This window comes from Anser cygnoides, chromosome Z, assembly GCF_040182565.1.
Source record: "Anser cygnoides isolate HZ-2024a breed goose chromosome Z, Taihu_goose_T2T_genome, whole genome shotgun sequence".
Classification (NCBI taxonomy): domain Eukaryota; kingdom Metazoa; phylum Chordata; class Aves; order Anseriformes; family Anatidae; genus Anser; species Anser cygnoides.
The window spans coordinates 36392114-36416427 of NC_089912.1; the positions used below are offsets into that span (position 1 = coordinate 36392114).

Genomic DNA, 24314 nt, shown 5'->3' on the forward strand with positions numbered 1-24314 from the left:
ACAGGGAGATCACAATTACCATCAGGGGCAAAACAGACTTGGATGGGAGAAAATTAATATAATTTATTGCCAATTCAAATGGCACCTCTTCATCCTCCTTCTCTGATCTTGTTGCTTTCTGTGCTGTTTCCCACACTGTTCCTTCACCCTCCCCTGTCCAGTGTATTTTGCCCTTTCTTAGGTAAGTTTTCACTGAGGTGCCACCACCATGGCCAGGGGGGCTCTGAGGCGACCAGCACAGGGCACTGTGCAGCCTTCTCCCACAAACACTGTGACAGGGGAACCCAATACACCCAGCACCTGGAGCATGATGTGTGGTGTGAAGACATTGTTACATATTGATGTAGAGAATTTCACACTTTCTTCACATAAATCCATTTGTAGTTGTGGGCATACTACTAGCAGTGGGGTGAGTATTGTCAGGATGTTCTCCAATATAATAGCTAATAATTCTGTTAGGGCTTGTTACTGTTTATAAGACATTCTGTAAGCCTATTTTTTAAGATCACTCTTAAGTGTAGTTAATGACTTAAACTGATGGTTTTTAATAGGTATTAGCTGATTTATCAGGCTCTCTGTTCTCAATGAGCCGGACCGCTGTTTTGTGCTGGAACGCCCTTGTCTCTGCTGGAAGGCGGAGCAAGACTTCATTTTATCTCTTGTTTGTTATTTTAGCTCATTTAAATAATTGAAACTTCCACATCCTGACTGTTTCTTGGCTGAAGAGCCTGTTGAGAGGATGCAGAAATCAGCAGTACTTGCATCTCTGGCATGTATTGTTACTGCTTGTTGTCATCTGTTGCTGGGATCTGCAGACATAGCAGCTGCTGGTCATTGCTGGGGAGCTTGCCTGCCAAGATGAATGAAATTGTGAGGGAGGAGAACCGTGAGTGGCAGATGCTAGAAAAAGCAGCATAACAGTGGGATTACAGGAGCATAACTGAGCAGGTCCTATCCTGTGACATATACTTGGCAGATGTATTTAGTCTTGGAGACATGATGCGTAGGATGGGAGGATGTTACATGCTATTTAAGCCATTTTGGTGATCTGTGAGGATTTTCACTCCCTGCGCTGAAAACGACTACTTGGTACCTGAGAGTGAAGAAAGGAAGAACATCTGGGATAAATGGCTACTTATCTGTTGCATAAGAAATGATCTAGGGGAACTGTATATGCCACAAATGTTGTGTGGCTTCAATGTTTATGAAGCTTCTGCTTGCTTAGATCATCTGCTTGTAAATAATAGTGTGGTTTTTTTTTCGCTTTGTTTTGTGTGTGTAAATGATAGGTATTATGTGCATCATGTATTTGAGAGCAAAGCGGATGTGATTATCCATGGATTTGAAATTGACTAAAAAAAAAGGGAAACACAGAATCAATCTTGTGCTTCTTACAGTGAAGCTTTATATATATAATGTAATTTTATGGCTAAATTTTTTCAGGAGCTCACTTTTCTAGAAAGAGAACAACATAAGAGAGGTTCATATATATATATATATTTTTTCCTTTTGAGAGCTGGATCTCTTGGTCCCTAGTGATACTATCATAAAATCAGCAGTTCTTTATCTGTGTTTCCTTACAACATTAGCTATATTGTTATTGTCAAACACTTTAAGCATAGTTGGATTGCTTGGTAAGGTGAAAAGTTTAAGGTATAACCTAGTCTTTTAGAGCCTGAAATCTAACCAATTCAGAAAAACTTCCAGTTACATGAAGATTAGATTCCTTTGAAACAAATCTGGGTGAAACAGTCAAACTAATGACTGCTTTAATGGGACTGCAAAGTAATCAGTGCAGAAAACTAAAACTTGGTGGGGGGAGGGGAAAAGAGGAGAAACACAACAACGACAACAAAATCTAGCACCCAGCATTTATTTATTTGTTTCCACAGTCTTGGAAAAGAAATAAAACATGCTTTTGTGCTTGTTGGATATTGACACCACTGGATGTTACATTCAGAAGAGATCAGTTATCTAAATTTTTAAACCCAAGGAGATTTATTTACAAATTATGGCTGGGAAGAACATTTGGTGGTAAATTCTGGCAGATGTTGCCCTACATAGTCCTGTTCTGTGTTTACAAATACAGTAAACCAAGATGATAGATTTGCATTCAATCTTGAAAACTCTCTTAGAAATGGAAATAAGATGAACAATATGTCTATGTTTCACCACTTTCCGAAATACATTTTTAGTAAGCCTGTTTATTTTGCTGTTTTTTTTCTTTTTTTGTGACAACTGTTGTATACAAGCTTAAGAACCTTAATATCTTCTTTACTATAACATGCATTTATATTATTCAGAGTTGTTTACATAATGTTCCGTAAAGGTTAATCCGGCTAAGCAGTACTGTATCTTCTTGCCTTTTTCCTAATGCTGTATTCTTTTTTCCTTGATTCTTTTTCTTAAGTATCTTTGCTTGTTCAATTCCTCCAGTCCTTTCTCATTTTTGCTAAAATTCTCCCAATTTTAACTGTTCTTCACTTTAAGAGCCACATTAAAATCCATAAGTTACACTTTTTAGATGAATCTGATATGCCCTCTTAGAAATATAGACTCAGATATTTCCATACTAGGCTGTCTCCTGAATTGAGTTTGGATCACTACATTAGAGGCACTAGTGGCAGCTTATGTTCAAGTGTTGTGATTTCCAGTGGATGCTGTATGTAATGTACTTAGTTACAGAAATAATTCCTCAGGTATAGCATGACTTGTACAAACAGCTATTAAAAATGGGTTTGTAGAAGGATTGGCTAGTATGCTAGAATTTGTTCTTAAAATTATTTTGTGTGATCACTGACAAGCTGCTTGTACTATGACTAAAGCTTATCATCTGAGTCAACCTTTCCGTATAAGATGTTAATTGATGAAAGTATTTCATGCATTTGATGTATGTTTTCTTGTTTCATTTCAATTAGAGTGCAGTTTATTAAAAAAAAAAAATCGATTGTCTTTTCTGTTTTCTCCCAGCTAACATATGGAGCAAGCACTAGCTGAATTTAAACCATTTTTGGTGGTTTAAATTGTTTTTCCTATTACTTTCTCAGTAGCTTATATCTGATTCTAATACTTCATTTTATGCATAAGATGGAGCTTTTATATTACTGCATTTTACTATTTTATAATAATCTGTACATTAAATGGTGAACTGTAAAATGCAGTATAAGATTTCAGGTCATACCTTACCTACTCTTTGACAGAACATTCAATCATAGATTTATGCCAGGAGTTTTAACCATTAGCTCAAAAATATGATGTCATCTAGTAATAGGATCCACAACTGTGAAATTACATAACTTACTGTAAAAGTTACTTGACTATTTGGTTATTTTGGCTGGTGGCCTGAACTAGCAGACAGAAGGAACTTTGTTCACTTAACTGTTGCAGTCCACAAAATGCCTACTACCTCCTCTCTGGTGTGGACATTCTGTTTGCTCTGGTCTTTAGAATTCCCTGACATGGATATTTCATGATAGTTTTTCAGAAAAAAAAAAAAAAAGAGATTACTATGCTTAATACCCACTTGATGTTTTCAGCATTCCCTGTAATCTAATCTAAGCAGATTCAATGCTTAATAGGGAGAAGGAGCAGGGAAAAACTTTGACCAAAGCAGAAAAGAGTGATTTTCGTCTATATTTTTATCAGGACTTCCATCTCTGCCTGCTAGTCTGTCTGTCTGTCTGGATGCTGTTAGGCATGCCATTGGAATAGTGGTGTGTGTGCCTTAGAATTTTATAAGTGATTAATTTTTGAACTATTTTAATGTAGTAGATCACACCATGTCTGTCATGGAATGGGACAGTTTTGCAGTTGTCAGATACTTTTATCATGTGTTACCAGTGACTTCCTCTCTGCCTGCATCTCCATATCTCCATAGAATGATTGCTTGCTTTGATTTTTTTTTAATTTTATTTATTTTTATTTTTTTTGGTGCTCAGCTTCAGAGGTATTTTGCAAGCCCATACATTGGTGGGTGTATGTCCCAGTTTGCTGTCCCAGTTTGTAGTTCTTCCATAACTGACTTCTGTAGACTGGTTCTGGAACTAGATCAATATCTTTAGGTCCAGTGGCAGCTTTCGACTATTTGTTACAATTAGAAGAAGAATGAATTAGAGTTAAAACTGAAGAATGTCGTTAACATTCATCACAATTGTTACATGGAAAATAAAAACTCTCTGCCTAATTCATTGGTATCCCCTGATGAGATTCAGGTTTGCTCAGTAAAGGTAAATTGTGTAGAACTAATGGCTTTTGTTAACTGTTTAATACTGCTTGGCATCATTTTTCTTAACAGCATTAAATGCTGTGAAGAGAGTACAAGCTAAAGTCATTAAGATACAGCTAACAGTATGTGAGGTCTTTACAAATATTTATCAACTGGGAGAAATCATCATAAGTTTTTCCTAAGAATAACATCCCCTGCTAGACGTGACAACTGTCAAGAAAAGCACAATGGAAAGATAGGTTAAAAGGGAGCAGGGTGATCTCCATTACATGGTTAATTTGAACACTGTATGCCTTTAACCAAGGCAAGAGTTAGTGGCTCGGGAACGTGGAAAGGAAACTGTTCCTATAAAATGTGGTGGAAGGCTTTGTGTTCCTGAAAACAAGAACTCCACACAGGGTTCAGCCAGCAAAGCAGGCAGAAAGCTGAGCCTGACCCTACAGTGTGGCCACTGGAGTTAGCAAAATCCAGTGGTATATCTTATGTGAAAGAGATGGAGGTATGACTAGATTATTTGAAAATATAAGTGAAAATACTGTTACTAGGTGGTTCCTTTTCTTATCAAAGTCAGACAAAACAAAAAGGGCTGAAAGGTACAAGCAGAGAAAGTCAAACTGAAAAATTAACAAATTTTTTTAAGGGAATATATTTAAAATCTGAAACAACTGTTGAGGCAAATGACAGATTATTTTCCTTCTGATTCCTTCACAACAGCTTTTGAAAAGCTACTTCTTTGCCAAGAATAATGTATAGACTTAATGTGAAGCTCAAATACAAGGTATGAAAGGGTCTGTGGTATGTAAGCTTGACTATGAAAGATGTTCTAGTCTATTAGCCTGTCTATTAGTCCATGAAAAGAGATGAGCCTTTCTGGCATAGTTGCTGCCAGGCTGCTCTTGGGTGTGTTACTTAGTTAAATTGAATTTCTGATGTCTTCCTGCAGTGAAATGAAGAAAGTGGAAAGTACAATGCTTCCAGGAGCTGTGGCAGAGGAGAGAGAATGAAAGCATGCATGATACTGCAGAAAATGAGAATACAGTGCTGACATGAAAGTGGAGTAAATTAGAAGAGAGTGGCACTTAGGAAGCTACTGGAAACTGACATGCACTGAGGTGCGGTGTGGGAGAGGTTGGTCACTTTATAAAGAGAGGAACTTCAAGAACGACATTGAGTTCTCAGGAGCAGCGCTTAAAACAATTCTAACAGATAGCAACGAATATTGTTGCCAATGGGAATAAGCAGGGCAACGATTTTAACAGTATCTGAAGGAGCATACTGATCAACTCAGCTGTGGGTTTACACTTCCTGGTGGGCTAAAATAACACAAGATGATGAAGATTGTTCCTTTGGACTCTGTGTGCTGCTGTGATCACCTAAATAGGCAGCTGTGGCATGGTGGGGAGTTCTTCATTTGCAACAGTGAACCTGGTTTTCTACTAGTTCCCTCTTTCAGTGCCTTACTCTGAAAGTCTGGACAGCAGCTGACATCTGTGCTATGCTGTTCATTGTTTCCGCTCTGAGCCTGGAAGAAGGAATGTCAAGGTGAAGTGAGCAAGAAGATTAAATGTCTGTATAAATAAATAAATAAATAATGAATAGATCCAGTGGAGTTCAGCTTTTCTGTTCTAGATGCAGTTAGGAACTGCTCAAATCTACTGCACTCATAAGAATCTGTGAGGCAGCCAGCAGATGATAAAAATAGGCCCTGAGCAGCAATAATATTTTCCATTAAAACAAAACAAAACAATAACCTTTAGCTTTTTAAGAGTGTATTGTTCCAAATCAGAAAAAGGGCATTTCTAAGTGAGATGATTACAAGAAGTCATGAGGTTGCTTCACTTATTGCAGTATCTATTTAGATTGAAAACCATTTTACCAGACTGAGGTCCAAATGATCGACAGGTCAGAAAATACACAGTAAATGGTTCCAGCCTAAGAAGAAGTTAGTAGATTCATCAAGGCACATAAAGACTTTTCTCAAAGACAGTGCAGAAAATAAATGAGTCATCCCTCCCTAACTGCAGGATTTTCATAGTGCCTTTCATGAGGAGCTCCTCAGTGGTTTCCACACCATGTGAAGAGGGAAACATGTCAGTTTGAATATATCTGAAAGTGAGAATCTCTGGGTTTTTCTTGTCTGTGGCATATAGTGATTATGTAAGGATATTATTGGTGGTCATCTTTGTGTGTACATTTTACTTGAGCAGTCTTACATTTGTGGCTATCTTAAATCATGACTTTAAGCATTAACACACTGGGGGTTGGATTTGTAGAGTAAATCAAATTCATGTAGGTAGTCTCTAATTAACCATGGTAAAATCTTTAATGTTTTAGATGTTGCATATGAAATATACTACACGTTATATATAACACTTCATATAGCAAAGTTATGCATTTTTATAAAATATACAGAATATTTTATATGTATGAATTCAGTCATTTGCTCCTTTTAACACCATGCAGTATACAAAAATTTTCCTATTCCATCCATTAAAATGTATGTCTTTTTCATGGTATGGCCATGTAATTTGTTATTTTTCAAATTAAGAAACAAATATGTGATGGAGGAAAGGAAATAGTTTTTGTTCTCAATGTCTAAAAAAGCTGTATTTTAACACCTGCTGAGCTCAATTACAGTTCAAGAACGATTAAATAGATTATGTGTTTGCTAAAGATTCAGTGTATCCAAGTGTCTTCAACTAAAGGCAGAAAACAGAATGTCTTGCTGTGTCAATCGAAAATTTCTAAAAACAAAATTCCAAAAAGAGACAGTTTAAATTTCCTGTTACTTCTATGACTGAGAATAAATCCAGAAAAATTACTTCAAGAACAATAACACAAACCTTTCTAATTTTTTTTTTTCCTATGGTATTGAGGCAAAAATTGGTAAAACTACTGTTTTATTTCTGTTATGATATACCTATGTATAGTCATTCTTACAGATGGTGGCAATTCAAATTTTTTGACATCGTTCTCCATTAGGTATATATCCTAATGGAAAACTTGGTGCTGAAAGTACCATATGTAGAAAGAGACTAAACTGTATGGACAGTTGAAATTAAATATTAAGTCCATGCTTAGTATCAAAAGGTATTTACATTTTAGGTACAGTATTGAACCATATTACATTTTATTAGAATGATTTCTGAATTTGGTTACTTTGAGTTTCTTTGCCCTTTAAGAACCAGAAATTTCCCAAAGATGAATGATTAAAATATATGTATGTATATGTATGTGTATATATATATATATATATGTATACTGGTTAGCTATTCTTCCGATGTTGGCATGGCAACGCCTTGTGTTAGTGATGTAAAAATAGCCAAAACTGTAAGCATCCTAATATTTTCCAGTTACTAGATATTTATATAGTCATTTCTCTATTTTTTTTTTTTAATTTTGCTATATTTCTGTTCTGTACTACATTGTGGTAGTTTTCAAAGCATGTTTTGCTCTATGAATCTTAAGTTCCTAAAAATGTAGAAGGAAAACGAATTGTTTTCTGTGGAGGAAAAGATCATTAGTCAAATCATGTTTGTTGCACCAGCATCTTAGAGTAATATATATAGAAACTCTTTGAAATTAAGTTATTTTAGCAGCTGAATTTTTTTTTTTTTTTATATCAAGATTATATGGCTGTTATGTTTAGACTTCCTATACTGTTTATACACTGAGAAAACCTGAAAATAAGGCATATCTAAAAAATATTTTGTCATATTTGAAATACCAATCTGAAATTAAATATATATATATATATATATATCAAGTGCCCAACAGTAGTTTAAAAGCAAAATATCTGCCATTTTAACTAGCAAAACCCATGAGACTTTGAATTTCTTTATAGCTTAGTCCATTTTCTGGGAGTGGTTTTATGAGTTCCTCTGAATGCATTGAAGCATATTTCCAGCTTCACCTATTATTGTTTTCCTCTTGCATTTCTTCTTGAGCCTGATTCCTCTCCTTAGCTGAAAATAGCAAACATTCAACTTTCTTCATTTTCTTTTTGAGATGTCCTGGTTTTCCTTTTTTCTTTTTTTCTTTTTTCCCCTTTCCATTTGTTTTCCCTTTTCGTTTGTCCAGATTTGAGGTCTATGAAAGTATTTTTTGTACGTCTTTGACATTTAGCAATATATTGGACCTGATTAAAGGAGACCTAAGAATAGGTGTGTTTTTTTTTTGTTGTTGTTGGGTTTTTTTAGTAGTCAAAATTTAACATATTTTCTAGTTTGAGAAGCACTGACTTTTGCTTACTTACAATCTGACATTACTTCAGAAAATGGTCAAACATTGAAGACCAAAAGGTTGGTGGAATAAACAGTCAATGTAGTTCTTTGATAAAATTAAAAATCCATCGTACTGCTTCCATGCTATCCCCCTACAGGTTGGATTAGTTCTGAGCTATCTTTGAAACTATATTAGAAAGTTTCTGGACATTAAACATGGACTGGCTTTCTGACTTTCAAATTACTTCTCTATGTAGTTTAAAAAAAAAAAAAAAGGCAGAAGGTGCAAATAGATGATAAAATAATGTATACCCAGGCCTCCTGTAAACACTATGAATTTTATACTCATAAGAGAGAATGAGAAATAAATAAGCCACAAGCATGAACAATGAAACTGAAAGTTAAACACTTCTGTTATACAGAAGGAATTCTTTCTTTACCGTTCCTTTACCTATGCACTTATACTTCTTCCTACTCTTAGAATGCTCAGTAATATTTGGTTGTTTTAAGTACATAAAAATAATTTGTTAAGAGACATTACTGTTTAAGTTACTCTGAATAGAAGCACTGGAATTCCATGAAACCACCTCCATGATACATTTGTCCTTCCTAATCCCCTTTCATACTGCAAATTTTGCATGGGTAAGATGTTTTGGTTTGGTGAATACTTTTCTATCGCAAAGGCTTGGCAAGATACAAAAGCAAATAAAAAATATAAAAAAAATAAAAAAATGTTTAAAGTGGTCAAATTTAGACAGGAAACAAGGCACAATTTGTAGTGATTAAGGCAACTAACTCTTTAACAATTTAACAGTAGATGTGTATGCTGCCTTCTCGCCACATCTTTTAAGACTGACAGTCTTTTCAAAAGATGTGACAAACAGAAGTTACAGGGTTGTTTCAGGAATTTCACCATTAAAACATTGTATAAGTCTTTCAACAAGTTTCAGCAAAGTGGTTCCTGGATTTGACTTTCAGTTTAAAACGAGCAAGTAGGACTTCCACAGTTCAACATGGTATATATTCACATGTCCTTTGAGGTGTCCCATGGCTGCATCTCAAAGTTCTTCATTGTCTGGTTTGAAAACCTATGTTTTTTCCCTTGTTCATGCCACTTCCAAGCGTGCTGGCAGTGATCATGATTGCATGATAGTCAGGGAGATTGTTAGCACTTGCCTCTAAACTACGTGTTACAGCAAGGGGAAAATTACCTGGGAGGGTGCATTAGAAAACATCAAATCAGCTCTTCCAAAAAAGGCTGTTTTGTTAATTGCTGACAGAAAAACTGATGTAGAGAGAATGCATGAGTTTGGCTGATGTCAACAGCTGCAAATGTACTGTGAAACAATCTCCAAATGTTCAGTACACTTCAAACCATTGGCTTGTGGAACTTTCTACCACATTAGAGAAATCTCATTAATTTCTGTTGATAACTGACAGATTTTCTGTGCTTTTAAATGAGTCTTTTCTTAGTACACTGCAACTATCTAATTATTTACTCCAAGTATGTTAATTTTGTTAGATTAAATGAGCCCAGAAATTCAATTGAATTAATGTGATCCTCTCACTGAAAACTAAGCAGTCATACAGAGTTGGGGATTTCAGATACAGACTTGTCTCTGTCAAAAAATTGCTACTTAAATCTTTAAAACACTTTGTTAAAATACAGAAAGGAGGAAAACCAGGAAAACATTTGTAACTCAAAGTTTTAAGAAATGTTTGCATTCTTGACAGTCTCTTTTATTCTCTTTTTCTTTATCTGTTTTGTGTTTTATTTTGTTTTAATGAGAAAAACTGCTCTTTGCATTCTTTTGGAAAGTTTTGGGAACAGTGGGTGGAGCATGAATTTCATTGAACTGAGGTGCGTTTTGATCTTAATACCTTGAATATTCCTTTCCTCTCCCAGAGAAGAGAGAGGTGAGGCCAGAAAGAATAAGCAGTGCACAATGGGGAAGAGAACAAGAAAGACAGAAAAATGATGCAACAACCTTCCAAACCCTGGCAGATTTTCTTCAGCCTCTTAAACATGCTGCTTTGAGCTGACTTCTTGGCCCTGGTTGCCCAAGTCTGTTTCTTTTTTCAACGAAGGCAAAGAAGAGAGAGTCAGGAAAGAAAGGGGACATGTGGTGGGGAGAGTGAAGGAGAGAGGGATGAGTGGCTGCAGAAGTAGAAGTCTTGCACTCCCAGAGTAAGTTTGGATTTAGTGAAAAACCCTGCATGGTCTTGAGCTCCTCAGATGTTTGGTGGTCAGTCCGATGACACCCTGACAATATCATGGTGTATCTAGAGGTGAGTCTATATTTGCAGCTAGTGCCTGTTGTTGGTGTTATCTAGCCAATTTCTTGAATACACTTCAGCTCAGTCAGCTCTGCTCCATGACAGCACATGGCAGGAACAAGTACTTGCAAGCGTGGCCTAAGATACATGCAAGTAAAAGCAGAAGCTTTAAAGTAATTTAATTGAGACTTTCGATTCCAAGGACCCAAATCTTTTCTTAGTGCCTTTCTGATGGTCTTCTTCTTTTTTTTTTTTCTTTTGTTTTTCTTTTTTTTTTTTTTTATCATCACTCAAAGCTTCTCATCTGAAGTGTCACCAGTATGTTTGTAATGGCATAAGGAACTGAGTATGGGTTCCTCAAACTGCAATGGCTTAATCAATGAATTGTCATTCCTCTCCTTTTAATTTACCTACTCTTATTGTCTTTACTTAATGAATATCTGAGGTAGATCACTGGTTTTACAAATGTTATGTCAGTCTATTGCTGGGATGAATACATGTAGTTTTCAAAGTGACGAGGATGCTACTTTTTTCTCTTTTTTTTCTTCTTTCTTTAAATGACAGCACTCTGTGTGCCTGTAGCATAATGTATACTACTAGATCTTGCACTAGTACATTTCTGTGGAACCAGAAAGATTTTTTCCATTAGGTCTACTTCCTTAAGCAAATGTAAGATGTGACTGAGTTTTTCTTTCTGAAAAAAACAGGGACCCAGTAGAGACTACAATAAAATGTGTTAACATAGCAGCAAGGTGTCATATTTTGGCAAGCACTCTGCAGCTGCAAGGTATTCCCTAATTGAAACTTGAGGTTAGTAGTTCTTAAGCGAGTTTGGCATGCAAATCAAATGTCGTGGAGAGTCGCTGCTGAAAAAAATAACCGTAAGTAGATGTTGTCTGTTAGAAAACTGCTAGAGAAAAACTGAATTGTTCTCTTTCCAATGAAAAACTTATTACTTGTGTGTTCAGGGTTGGTGTTTTGTTTTCTTTTCTTTTCTCTTGCAGAGTCATTGGGGCCCTTCTTTTAGGTATATGTTTCTGGCATGTTAGAGTAGAAGTTAGCGTTATACAATTGCTTAATTTTCAGAATTTCCTTTGTGACATCCAGTATTGAGGCCCTATGAGTTGAAAAAGCTGAAGATAGATTATTATAATCACTTTGGGGGGACAATTTCCAGATAAATTCTAAAGGAATTTTGAGGAACTGTGCACAAAAACTAAGTTCTACTCTGTGTGGAAAAAGCACTCATGATGTGTTTGAATTTAGAGAACTGTGATAGGATATGATAGCTAAAATAAATATCCTCGTGCTGGCTTTGGTTTTGTATTTTTGGCATTTTTAGTTGTAAGAGAGAATCTTCAGTCCAGCAACCTTAATGGACAGAGGTCACCCTCTTACGTTTACATCCTTTAAAATACACTAGCAAACGGGGAGAGCTCATATTTACAAAACACTGTTAAACAAATTTGGAGAGAAGAGTGATGGCAGGAACTGTACATTTGTTTAGTGTTCTAGATTGTATTTCTGCAGTTTGAGCACTGGTTTTGAATTATAAAATATTTTCCCATCATTACTTTAGTACTACATCTTGATGGTATATGCAGTTGGAGAGCAGAGTTGCTGCAGCAAACAAACCCAAAAGATTGAACACACACCCTCCCCATCCAAAATAAATTTAACTTTGAATTGGCAGTGGAAACAAACAGCAGCTCTTCATTGTTGTTGTTGTTGCTGTTGTTTTTCCTGATTTCTACTCAAGTATTTTTGCTGGATTCTCTTCTACCTAGTGATAAGTTTCATATAGAAGTAATTTTTTCCTGCAATCTGGAATTTGAATTTCAGAAGACAAGTCACAAATCTTTTGATTCGTTTCTTTAAGTTAGACAGTATAAGAAGTGTTGGAGAAAACCTAAAAAGTAACAAAAGAAAGGATTCCTTTTCCTTTTCTTCCCTTCCACGACATATGTAGGGGGAACCCTAACTGAAGTGCAGTGAATGTGCTCCTGTAGATTCACAGTGAAAGCAGATGATGAAGTAGGAGGCAATGGGAGTTAGCTTCCTGCATTCACTTGTACCTTCACATGTAGCTGGGACCATTTTCCTGTAGAAAGGGAGTAAGCACTCACAGGCTGTCTGCAGAAACATTTAGTTACCGGGCTGCCCACTATTTCAACTGAGCAGTGGTTTCATTCATGATGCTTTCGCTGGACATGGATGACCTGTTTGCCAGAGGAAAATACAGTGTTTAGCTCTGAAGTCACAAGGACAACACAATTTTAATTTTTTTAGTGGTTCTTGAATGATTGCAGAGAAACAAGCCCCAGAATGTTTCCTTTTAAGATTTTGCGAATGCACGTAACTGAGAGGGTATCGTTAAGTTTTTAAAAACAAATGTTGATTAACCATGTTATTTTGTCAGGTTTTAAGATGTTTTATTTTTATTTTTCTGTTATGTTTACTTCCTCTGTTAGGTATAGCTGAATATAGGAACAAAGGTAAGGTACTGTTCCGTACAATTCAATAATATGAGAACACATAAGAAGTTCAAACTCTTAACTAGAAACTCCAGTTTCTCCCTAAATAATCCTTATCCTGTCATGAAGGTAGCACTCTCTAGAACCTAGTGCAGATATTGTAACCAGCTATTTATTTCTGACATTTTCTTTACATCAGTTTTTATATAACACATGAATTCCTGTCTTCTGTACCATTACAATTTTTAAAATTAGCACTGTCAATAGTTGGAAATGAAATGTAACAGCAAACGTGTTTCTTGCTTAGCTTTAATATGAAAATTAGAATTTTTTGTGGAGCATAGTCTGTGTGAAGCAAAAGACTATGGAATACAAGGAAGACAGTCTTGTAAAATAAGTTGTATTACTTTGTGCTTGTAGATAAGCGTCAATGAACAATTGTGAATACTGTCTACAAGATTGCTGTATTTCAATTAACAATAGCAATAAAGTAATAATGATTGCTGTATTGTTACAGTACTGTTAGTTGCTCTCAACCAGCTTTTAGCTGAGAAGAAAATTCAGTTTGCAGAATACTGTATCTTTCTTACAATGTTTATATGTGAGAAACGTACAACACAAGCTGGGAAAAGGCATTAGCAGGTGGAAAAATATGATGACAAAGTCATGTTTTGAAAAAATTTGGCAAGTACCACTGTATATCAGTTCCCACAGAAGTACTGCAAAAAAGTTTCTTAAAAAAACATGCAGAATGTTTGCCACAAACACGTGATGGTCATATTTAGAACAAGGGAACTAAGTGAAACACAGCACAGTGTTTTACCGTAGTACCTAAAGATATGTAAAGACAACAGACTCAAAAGGCTGACTTCGTTTTGGTTAGAATTTGGCTGGTTTGGTCGGTCAAAGTCTGACTGAGCTTTTATGTAAATTTATACGATCTGTGCTCATAATAAGAATGGTCTTAAGCCTATCCCCTTTAAGGTTCAAGAATGCATAGTTTTCTATGTTTGTACATCCGACTTTATAATAAAAGTAATCAGTAACTTAGGCCACCTGCAGTGTTAGTTTTGAGATGTTCCTTCAAGGAAGGAGAGAGGGAGATATTTATAAACATTGGTGCATGTGACTCTGGGCCTAAGCACATGTTACAACACTGTCAGTTGTTTATACCGCATGTGGAACACACTGCTCTAGCTCATTACTACCTCTGGTATTATGGCTTGATTATTGCCAGTGTCTACACAATAAACCAAAATAATAAAATGTGTTGCACACATCAAAACCCTCTCTTCAATTTTAATGATGTCTTAAATTGTAATTTTCTTTTTAGGGATTTTGACAGATGAAAGAAAAAAAGGCTGTCTAAAAGGCAGCTCAGTTACAGTAGCCATCCCAAGTCAAAGTGAAGTGGTCAAGGAGAAGTTATGACCTGCAGTGAAATTCATAACTAGCTAGTATTTCCAGACATGATGTTAAAGCAATGTCTTAATCAGGTCTCATCATATTTGTCTTGTACTCTGACTAGAACATTTTTGGATTCTTTGAATTATTTTACTTTCTGGCACAAAATACTAACCTTGGAGAAAAAAAAAAAAAAAAGAAAAAAAAAGTTAAAATTGATTCCCTCTCCCCTTGCTAGGGTTTCATTTCATTGTATTATGCATATTTGCATGTTCCTACTGTTACTAATTTTATCTTTCGAAAGTTTTACCTTTGATCAAGCTACAGTAATTGCAGACTGCTCAAGAAATCATTAAAGGTTCTCCCTTGAAGAATGTAGAGAAAAGTAGGGAAAAATTTATTGTTCTGTGTGGTAGTCTGTGAAGCTGTCAGAAGATTAGGTACAGACTAGTGGACATTAGCTGAAAAAATTATTTGCTAGTATAAATTTAATGCACGTCTTGGTAATACCATATTAACCTCATCTATGTTATTCGGAAATCTACTCCTACCTTTAGCTGATTGGAACACCAAATAAGCCTCTGATTATACTCTTCATGGGATATATACAGTGTACATTTCTCTCTTTTTAAGGAAAAAAGGTATTGAACATTTGGTTTACTGGGATATCATTACAGTGTTTTTGTTTTTGTTTCATTGTTTGTTTTTCTTTTGTTTTTGTTTTTCACTAGCTATTGAAAGAGCCTCAACAAAACCTGGAAGAGCTGTGCTCAGTCACCTTCTGAGACTCCTAGTTTTTCAGAAAGTGCTCTAGGATCATCACACAGGATTTACTTTGGGATGCTGCTGGGATGGTCATCAGTAAAAACTGTTTATGTCCAGATATCTCTTAGATCTTGGGGTCTATGAATAGGGTGATCAGCTAACTTAATTTCAGTTTATTGTTTTGAGACTTAAGGAAATTCTTAAATTAAAAATTCTCCTCTTTGGAGGTTTCTAAACCATGTTACTGAAGATGAATGTTTAACCTCTGTTTAAATAAGCAGCCTTATAAGAACATTATTATAATTAATTTAGCTGTAATAATCTGTTCTCCTTCATGGAGGGCTACAATATCCTTGCCTAGGGAACAAAGAACTTTAGTAACATTTTACATGACTTAAACCAGAAAGTCAAGCCAGATAGCTTTAAACGACTAAACTAAATAGAATGAGAACTTTTTGTGAGGCAGTGTCAATAAAAAAGTTATGCATGATGCAAAAGCACATTTAATGTTATTGTATCCATCTTTTTCTGTTATATTTTTTGAAATATAATTTGCTTGAATCAGGTGCTGTTTCCCTGAGAAGGGGGTGGCACAAGGGCATTGTTGATCAAGTGCTCTTTGAAAGTAGTATCTGGTTTTATAAACATTTAGCAAAGTAGAAATTCCTTACAGAATAAGAGGAATCCTCATTTCTGAGTGAAAGTATCATATATGTGGCACTGACCTTATCAACTGAGGTGCACATAGGAAGGTGGGTTTCTTATACATATCAATAGCATGATGCTTTTGGCAAAGACATGATATTGAAACCAGTTGAATAGTTAGCTTGTTTGAGGTAGTGTGGGACTGTCATGCTTATCATTCTTTCTTTCTATACTTACTCTTATACATATGTACAGTCTGTTGCAAGTAAAGTAAGAAATGTTTAAGACATTTTCAATCTCTTTGGAAATTGTGGTAGTCACATTTGCATTGTAGGAACCTGAGTAATCAGCTCTCCAATTGTCACAACAGAAAGATCAGAGAAATCACTTGCACTTTGCATCTCATGGATTTTGTCATTTCTATTGCTCTGGCAGCAATTAAGAAGGAACACACCTGCAAGTTTTAATGCACAAATGAAAATACTAGCTTGCCTTTGGATTTGGGTGAGTGGTATACAATCCTTCAGAAATCAGGTTTAGCATGGCCACTGCACAAGGTGGTGCTTTTACAAGCACCTGGAGACTCCATTGCTGCAATTCATAGTCTTATGTGGTAAATCATGCAGCTGGCTTAAAGGTCATCTCAATGCCCCCAGCTCTCTTGTGACATTCTCTCTCAACTTAATCAAGGCTGGATTATCTGGGCTACACACTGACAGGATCATGGACAGGAGCGCAGAGCTGGTCCCATGCCAAGGTGGCTCATGTATTTGCTCCAGCATGGGTCCCAGGTGGGGCAGTGGTACAGCTGCTTGGGGCATGTGGAGCTTGGGCCGCCTGCAGCAGCAGGCAGCACACAGGCCCCTGCAGAAGCACATCCAGAGCTTGCCTCTGCACAAAGCCACTGGGAGTCCATTCCCATTGCTGTCTAATGCAGTATGGTATGATATTTTTTTTTTCCATCATCATCACAGGAATCTCTTTCTTCTTCCTCTCTGCTGCTCTGGATAACCCAGATTTACTTAACTGTTCATGCCTTCTTCCCATTTTCTGTACAAAAATCCATGAGTCAGGTGGTTGCTTAAGCCCCCATCAAGCAGCCCAAGTCACAGTGTGGAAAGGGGACCTAAAACCTGTGTGATAGTGACAACTGTACAGTAATTTAAGGAAGGTATGGAAGCTTGAGTTACAGAAGTACTTGAGGTCATAATCAATCAGCCTGGCTTCTGCATTGATTCATAGGATGACCGCTTTCATTTAGGCTAAACTAAGTAGAGTGGTTGAGGTATAATGACTGTAGCTATCTGCTCAAGTAAAGACCTCACCCTTTAAATATGTTGCAAATGAGGTAAGTTTGCTTCATAAATTATTTATTTTGGGAAGATTTTGTAAAGCTTAATGGTATGAATATAATGGTATGAAAGCATGATCTTAATCTAAAATTAAGGTCAAGCAGAGCAAGAACAGAACCACAGTTTTGAAGTTTGTCTTAGATACAATTACAACAAAACGGATAGGAATAATAATTTTGTTTAGATAAACCCTGTGTTCTTGGAGAGTGATGCATATTGGCATGTATAATCTGTTAATTCCTAGATCAGCTGGATCTTTTTTTTTTTTTTCTTTCCTCTTTCTAATAAAATGCTTCAGCTATCTCAAGGTGGTTTGAAAGTTCTGATACTTCACAGCAGCTCTGATATAAATTAAATACAGCGGCTGTTTGTGAGTAATGATAGCATGTAGTTTTTTGTTTTTCCCAATCATTCCATCAGTGTTGACTATTGCTAGGTCAAATGTAAACAGTACTTGTTTCAGGTACAGTTTGATCCCATTTGTATCATTATGTTGAAAAGTTACATGTATTTATAAAAGACATTTAGAATTTGCTTTGGTATACATATTAGTCTGTGGCAGTATTAATGCTTTTCTGTAGGCTTTGCATGTGTTTTTGCTTATAGTAGAATGTCAGCATTGAAATGTACAGTTATTTCTTGGCAATTGCTCTTGGAGAGGAAAATGATATATGAGCCATAGTGATAAACGCTTATAATGCTTTACACTCCATTTGATCAGAAATATCTTACATGTGTAAGAAAGCCAGGATTTTTAAAAGTATATAAAAGTATTGCATCTGTTAAAACTATGCTAGTTTTACTTATTCATGTGATCAGTTCTATGGACTTAACTACACCATTTTCCTAAATTTTATATTCTCACATAAGTAACCTCTCAGTTGTGAACAGAATCAACTGTACTATTTCTTTATTGTATTCATATGTTTCCTTATGACTACTTAAGCACCTGTGCCATTTGGACAGGGTTGTTACAAAATCATGAGAATGTTCATAACTGGACCAACATTGTATTTCATTGCTTTAGAAAAAGTCACATTCTGAAGAGGGAAGTACTGCTAATTTTCTCCTTGTGTGCAGAGTTACATCAAAACCAAAATGGGTCTGCCCAAGTTTGAACTGGGAAATTACACTATTTGTATCTTAGTGTTCACATTAAAAAGTTACAGAGAGTTTTCAGAGAGCCTGAGATAGTGCGTCTGGATTCACAGAGAAAATTGTAATGCAATTTTGAGCAAGCTTTAAGCAAAATGAGGTGGAATCAGACTTTGAGATACCATATATGTTGTTTTGTCTCATCAAAACTTTTTTACAACTAGGTGATAAGATACAGGGTTTAGTAAAACAAACTGCACTTACACATCTTGCTCTCTGCAGGTTTTTTGTTGTAGCTTTTTTTTTTTAATGATATGGCCTATCCGTACTGTCTTTAAAAGACACATCATCGCTTTCATAAGGAAAATGAAGTTATTTGCATTCCTTAGTATAGACAGTAATTAAATATATGGAGATGGATGTCATACTAAAAAGCAAAATAAATCAGTAATTAAACTGTACAGATGGAATAGAGATAATTAAAATATATATAAAAAATTGTCTTTACAAGCCATAAAAAGAAATCCATCTGTCTTAAATGGAAATATAACCAAGTGTAAAATCAGCTTGACTTGTAATTTTTTTTCATAGCCCTTGAACATCTGTGAAAAGCACTTTGCTAGTGTAAGTGATGGTATTTTTTGCTTTTATCAGCAAAGATTTCATTCATACAAGTAGAAGGCTATAAATACAATACACACACTGCTGAGCAGGCAACTAAGTTGAACTGCTTCCATCAAAGGTTTGTCACAGGGGTGCTGCACTTCCGATTTGAGACTTTTATTAGTGCAGGCTCCTGTCACCGTGTCGCATCCTACAGGAAGGTCATAGAGACACTGGTCTTTGTGGTCATGCCTTCTGAAGAAAATGTGCAGTATCAGTGAGGAAAAATACCGTGAGTATAAAATTGTATAAAAAATAGTAGGAATTCATTCTGGGAACAAGTTTTTTATTACTGTCTCTTCCTTCCTTCTTCTTTTTTTTTTTTTTTTTTTTAAACTTGTCAGATCATGGGGTTTTCTTTTACATTTTCAGCATAGTTCAAATCTTCGGTAATACATTACAAGAAAAATCCCCAAACATCAGTTATGCACCTACAATATCCTGTGTTCACAGTTCTGAAGTACCCAGTACACCTTTGGCTAGTGTGTAGCTCAGCTGGGCTGCTAAGTACCCAAAGTGACTCCTATCAAAAATTGCCTGGCTTCAACTGAGAAGACTTAAGTGTTACAGTTAGCTGTTATCAGCAGTGTAGTGCCCACACAAAACATTTTTTTGGTTGGTAGACAGAATGAGGAGCCCTAGGTAACATATGACGTTTTCTGCAAGTGGAAATCAACAGGAGAAGTTGCAAATACGAAACTTCAAAATTTTTTGTAAGCCACAAATAGAACAGCATTGGCTAAGTAGATTACTCCAAAAATAACATATTTTCTAATAGAAGGAAAAAAATGATGTACTTTCCTATTGAAACTTTAAAATTCTCTGATGAGAAATGAACATCAGGTTGGTCTAAATTTTGATTAGTGCTGGGATATATTGTTTTTCTGAATGGGAAAAAATAATCAGCTATGACTGTGGTTGAAGCTGTGGAAATGAAACAATGTAAAAAGAGGCAAATCAAGGAAATGAAGAAAAAAGGACTAAAAATCCTGTATTTAAATCTTAAGCAGATTATTTAAAGTCTTTACACCATGACATCAGTACTCAAATATCTGCAAATCTAAACACAAACTCTGAGGAGCTGAAGTCATTTATCAAACAGAGATACTATAGTAACAGACAGTGATAGGAAATTTTAGATAAATCCGAACACATCATGTAAACATGTCTGGACTTTTGATCAAAGACTTTTATTTGTCTTTTGCTTTAGCGAGCAGAAGGTAGACTTAATTCTGTGTAAGAAGCTCTGTTCTTCTACTGAGCTTATGTCGTTATTTCGTGTAGCCTGGACTGATAGTGCTGCTGTCAATTATGGATTGCATAAATCTTCCTAGAAAAAGGCTTTATTTTCTTTGCTTATAATTTTGCAAGATGTGAATGACATCTTTGAAGAACAAGATTAGGGAAATTATATTGCTGGTCAGCATTAAGAAAAGCAGAAATACATTCTTACTGACCGATTGGTTCACATTCGTACTTGGGGATGGCTACTGGATCATCAGCTAGCAGACTGATGATCGAGGTGCAGATGCATACTTACCATCATTGTGAAAATTTACGTACAGACAGATTGTTTTTGTGGGAAAGACAGGTAATTATGCTGTCTGAAGCTATCCTCTGCTGGAAGATTTATTGCCATCTGACAGCACCTACCTGCCAACATGACTACTTACTCATTACCCCTCCAAAGCAAGCCAGTGCGTTGGCTGGAGGGGCAAAGCAGAAACACCTCTGTACATCAAGGGAGCATGGGGTACGTGATAGGGTGCCTGGGAATGCAGATAGGCAGGGAGCAGGGCTGTGAAAGCCACTGGACAGGAGCAAGGATTTGAGGAAAAATACAGTAGGTGTGATCATAAGTATGGATGAGGGCAGAGAGAGATGACTGTAAGTTTTAGGGCATGTGCTTTGTAGAACTGGCAGCAGCAGGTCTCCTTTCTGCTCTCCATTTCAGTCAGCAGGAGCTAAAAACTCTCTGTATTATTATTATTTTTTTTCTAATTGGCCTTCATTAATTCAAAGCCTCTGCTGAAGCCTCTGCTGGGGATCTTGAAGACCAAACTGATTTAATAGGAGCAGCCAGGAGTTGATGTGACCCTACCTGCTTATTTCTGGCCCAGGCTTAAGGCTGTGTGCTTTGAACTGTCTTAACTTGCAGCCCTAGGCTGCCACATCCCCTACCTTTGATCCTGAAATTTCTTGTGAAGTCCAAAACTAGAGAAAAGCAATTATTTATGTCATATGGATGGGTAGCAAGTACTTTTTTTAATTTTTTGTTTCTGTCAAGGAATAGGAAAATTGCATCCAGAATGTAGTAAGAAATAGAAGCACTGAAAACTCCTGCACTCAGAAACTGTGGGAGGTTGGGTTTAATTCTTCCCTTCCACCAATGCTTATGAGCTTTTATATCAGGTGAGGAATGTAGGGAGACATAATGCTATTTATTAGAGCTACACTGTAGAGGTAGAAAAATAAGGATTTGGACATACAAGCTCTCTTCCAGGCTCCAACAATATCCAGCGAAATACAACATGAAAACAATTATTTGCCATCTAATTATATGAAATCTTTTAGATCATCTGAAGAAAAACTACAGCTAGTGGGAGGAAGTGTTGACAGAGTTGGAAAGGTGATGAAGTAATTTATTCCAATGGAATACTATGTAGTGGGTGATCTTTCTTTGTGCTTACAGAATATGGGAAGTGGATTATGTTTTAATCCTTTTAAAATATAATGATATTTTTCTAAAGAGCTTTGTGTTTCCTAGCTTCTAAATCTTAATTAGCAAACTTAAAATTATACTTAATATAAAAATAGTTTGTAATTTGCTTAACATTTCTGGGAAACATGTTTTAGCTATTTTATTGACAAATACTATATTTATAAAGGTTTGTAATCTTTGCAGCTTACTTCATATGGAGATATTGAGCTTATTGAACTTCTAATTCATCTCTGGAAGGCAAATGTGTAGGTAATGGAGACAGTTTTAAGTATTGACATGCTTACTGTAATTTTCAAGTAGCTGTAAGCTTTAGAAAAATGGAGTTGGTATCACAGGATTTAAAATTTAGTGTACTGAAAATCTATTTGTTTGATGATGGTTAGCAGCCTTTACTGTAGTGTCTGAACTGATAAATCCTGATTCATTTTCACTGATTGTAAGTTAGAAAGTTACTCATGCATTTCATAGATCCATTTCATAGCCTTTCTAAAAAGAACCATACTGTGCTTATTTGGAATGAAAACATTAAGCATGTATTTTATACACAACTATGTAGTAGATCTGGCAAGCAGATGTATTCCCTGTGCATTATGCAATAAGTATGTAGATGATGTTTTCAAGGACTAATGAAAACATTGGATTAACAATTCTATTTATGAATTCTTACTCTCCTTTATTTGTTTATACAGAGTCACAAATAAAGCTGTCTGGTAGTTGGTCTGTATATGGTGTCAGATGCACTAGTTGCGTCACCAGCCTATGGAAAGTGATAAATAAAAAAGAATAAAATATGAAATCAGTTCTGTTTGTCTCTTAGAATATGAATCTTCCCTCAACATATGTTCTAGCCTATATAGAGAAAACTGGGAACCTTTGTGGATCTTGCCTTTTTAGTTTGGTGGATGTGACTGCTGTCCAAGACAATGATAGTGTTTGTTTCATCTGAAAAATGCTGATCCTCTGTTTCTCTGAACTTATTAAGTAAAAGTTGTCTGCTTTTTTTTTCTTTTTTTTTGGTGTATGCTAAGTTGTTTTATTTAATCTTTCTAAAACTGAAGATGGTAATTTAAGAATTTCTGCTGCTGCAGGACCTTTTCCAGAGGATTTTGATTTTACAGTTTTGAGGCTGACAAAACTAGAGGGTTATGACACTCTTAGGTTAACAAAAGTCACTTGAAATAACTTTTAAAAAGCTACTGTCTACCAGCTTCCTGAGAAAAATATTTCAAATACTTGAAGGCAGAGTTATATGCCTACTTTTGTATGCACTTGAAGGCGTTATAAAACTACTATTCAAGGATCACCAGAAACTAATAAGAAGCAATGCTTTTGCATCATTTCCTGTTTTAAGTGGTTCTGTTTTTTTCCTCTCACACTTTTATTCTAAGCCAACTGTATGAAATTAATAGTTCAGACTGCATTAAAAATAAACCTCGTACACCAGAAATTGCCCATATTAAGGCAGTGATTAAGCGTAATTGTCTGTGAATGCTCCTTGCTCAGTGTGCTGCATCTAATTTTTGCCTGTTCCAAGTGTTGTATGGGAAGGATTTTAAGAAAATGACTAAAATTCAATGATTATGATTCTGAATTTATTATATACAAAAATAGATTTTGTGTCATTATGAGTTAACCCTCCTAATGTGAGCATTTTAAAATTAGGGGTCACTAAGGAATTATTTTGTAGACTGGAAGAAGGGAGGACCTGGTAGGAGTTCATACGTATAGTTTCAATAAGCTGAGAGGTGAGTTGCAATTGTAAGGTGAGGAAATAGGTTTATCAGTTTGACACCAGTCCAGGAATGAGTACATGCTAATTTTTTTTTTTTTTTTTTGTGATGTTAAGCTATTCCAGGTCACCAGCATAACTATAATTTAAGCTGGTAGTGGTTGAAATATGTTCACATACAGTAGCTGTTGCATAGTTAATAGCTTTACTTTTATTTCATAAGTAAATACAACATGCCTATTTGGTGAAAGAACTGATTGCAATTCTAAATATATTTAGACCTGACTTTGAAATCAATGTCTTTGGTGATAGCTGTAAGGAAAATATGTTGATAAGTGTTAAACTAACAAACAACTATCTGACAGTAAATAGAAAAGACCAAAACTCATTTCCAAACTGATGATAGCTGTATTGATCAGTTCATTCCTACCACAGTAGTGGTAGGAATAATAACCAATTATGTCTCCAATTCCTAGTTTTACTGTTTTTTCAGCTTATTAGCAAGGAGGATCCAATACATTATTTCCTTCTTCCTTTTTGATAAGGTTTGTGAACTCCATATATGAGTGAGGTCATTTGCATATTATAATGTGTAGTTTTTCTGGGAAGGCAAAGTCCACCTTGTTTTGAGCCAAGTACAGTAACATTTCAACCCACCTTCCTGAACTCTGTCTCAGTGCAACTTGAGTGTAAATACCCATTGTGTCTAACTGCTTATATCCCCACCTTCGACATTCTGT

The 24314-nt window shown here is 35.7% G+C and overlaps 1 protein-coding gene and 1 long non-coding RNA gene across 2 annotated transcripts in view; both read left to right on the forward strand.

Annotated features, from left to right (window-relative positions):
• LOC125180880 (uncharacterized) overlaps positions 1-23295 on the forward strand; it is a 78015-nt gene extending 54720 nt beyond the window's left edge. The window contains exon 2 of the long non-coding RNA XR_007159807.2: positions 5169-23295. This is a non-coding gene — a long non-coding RNA (uncharacterized lncRNA). The remainder of the gene's footprint in view (positions 1-5168) is intronic.
• Positions 1-24314, forward strand: part of CHSY3 (chondroitin sulfate synthase 3) — a 180818-nt gene that overhangs the window by 130425 nt on the left and 26079 nt on the right. The window lies entirely within an intron of this gene.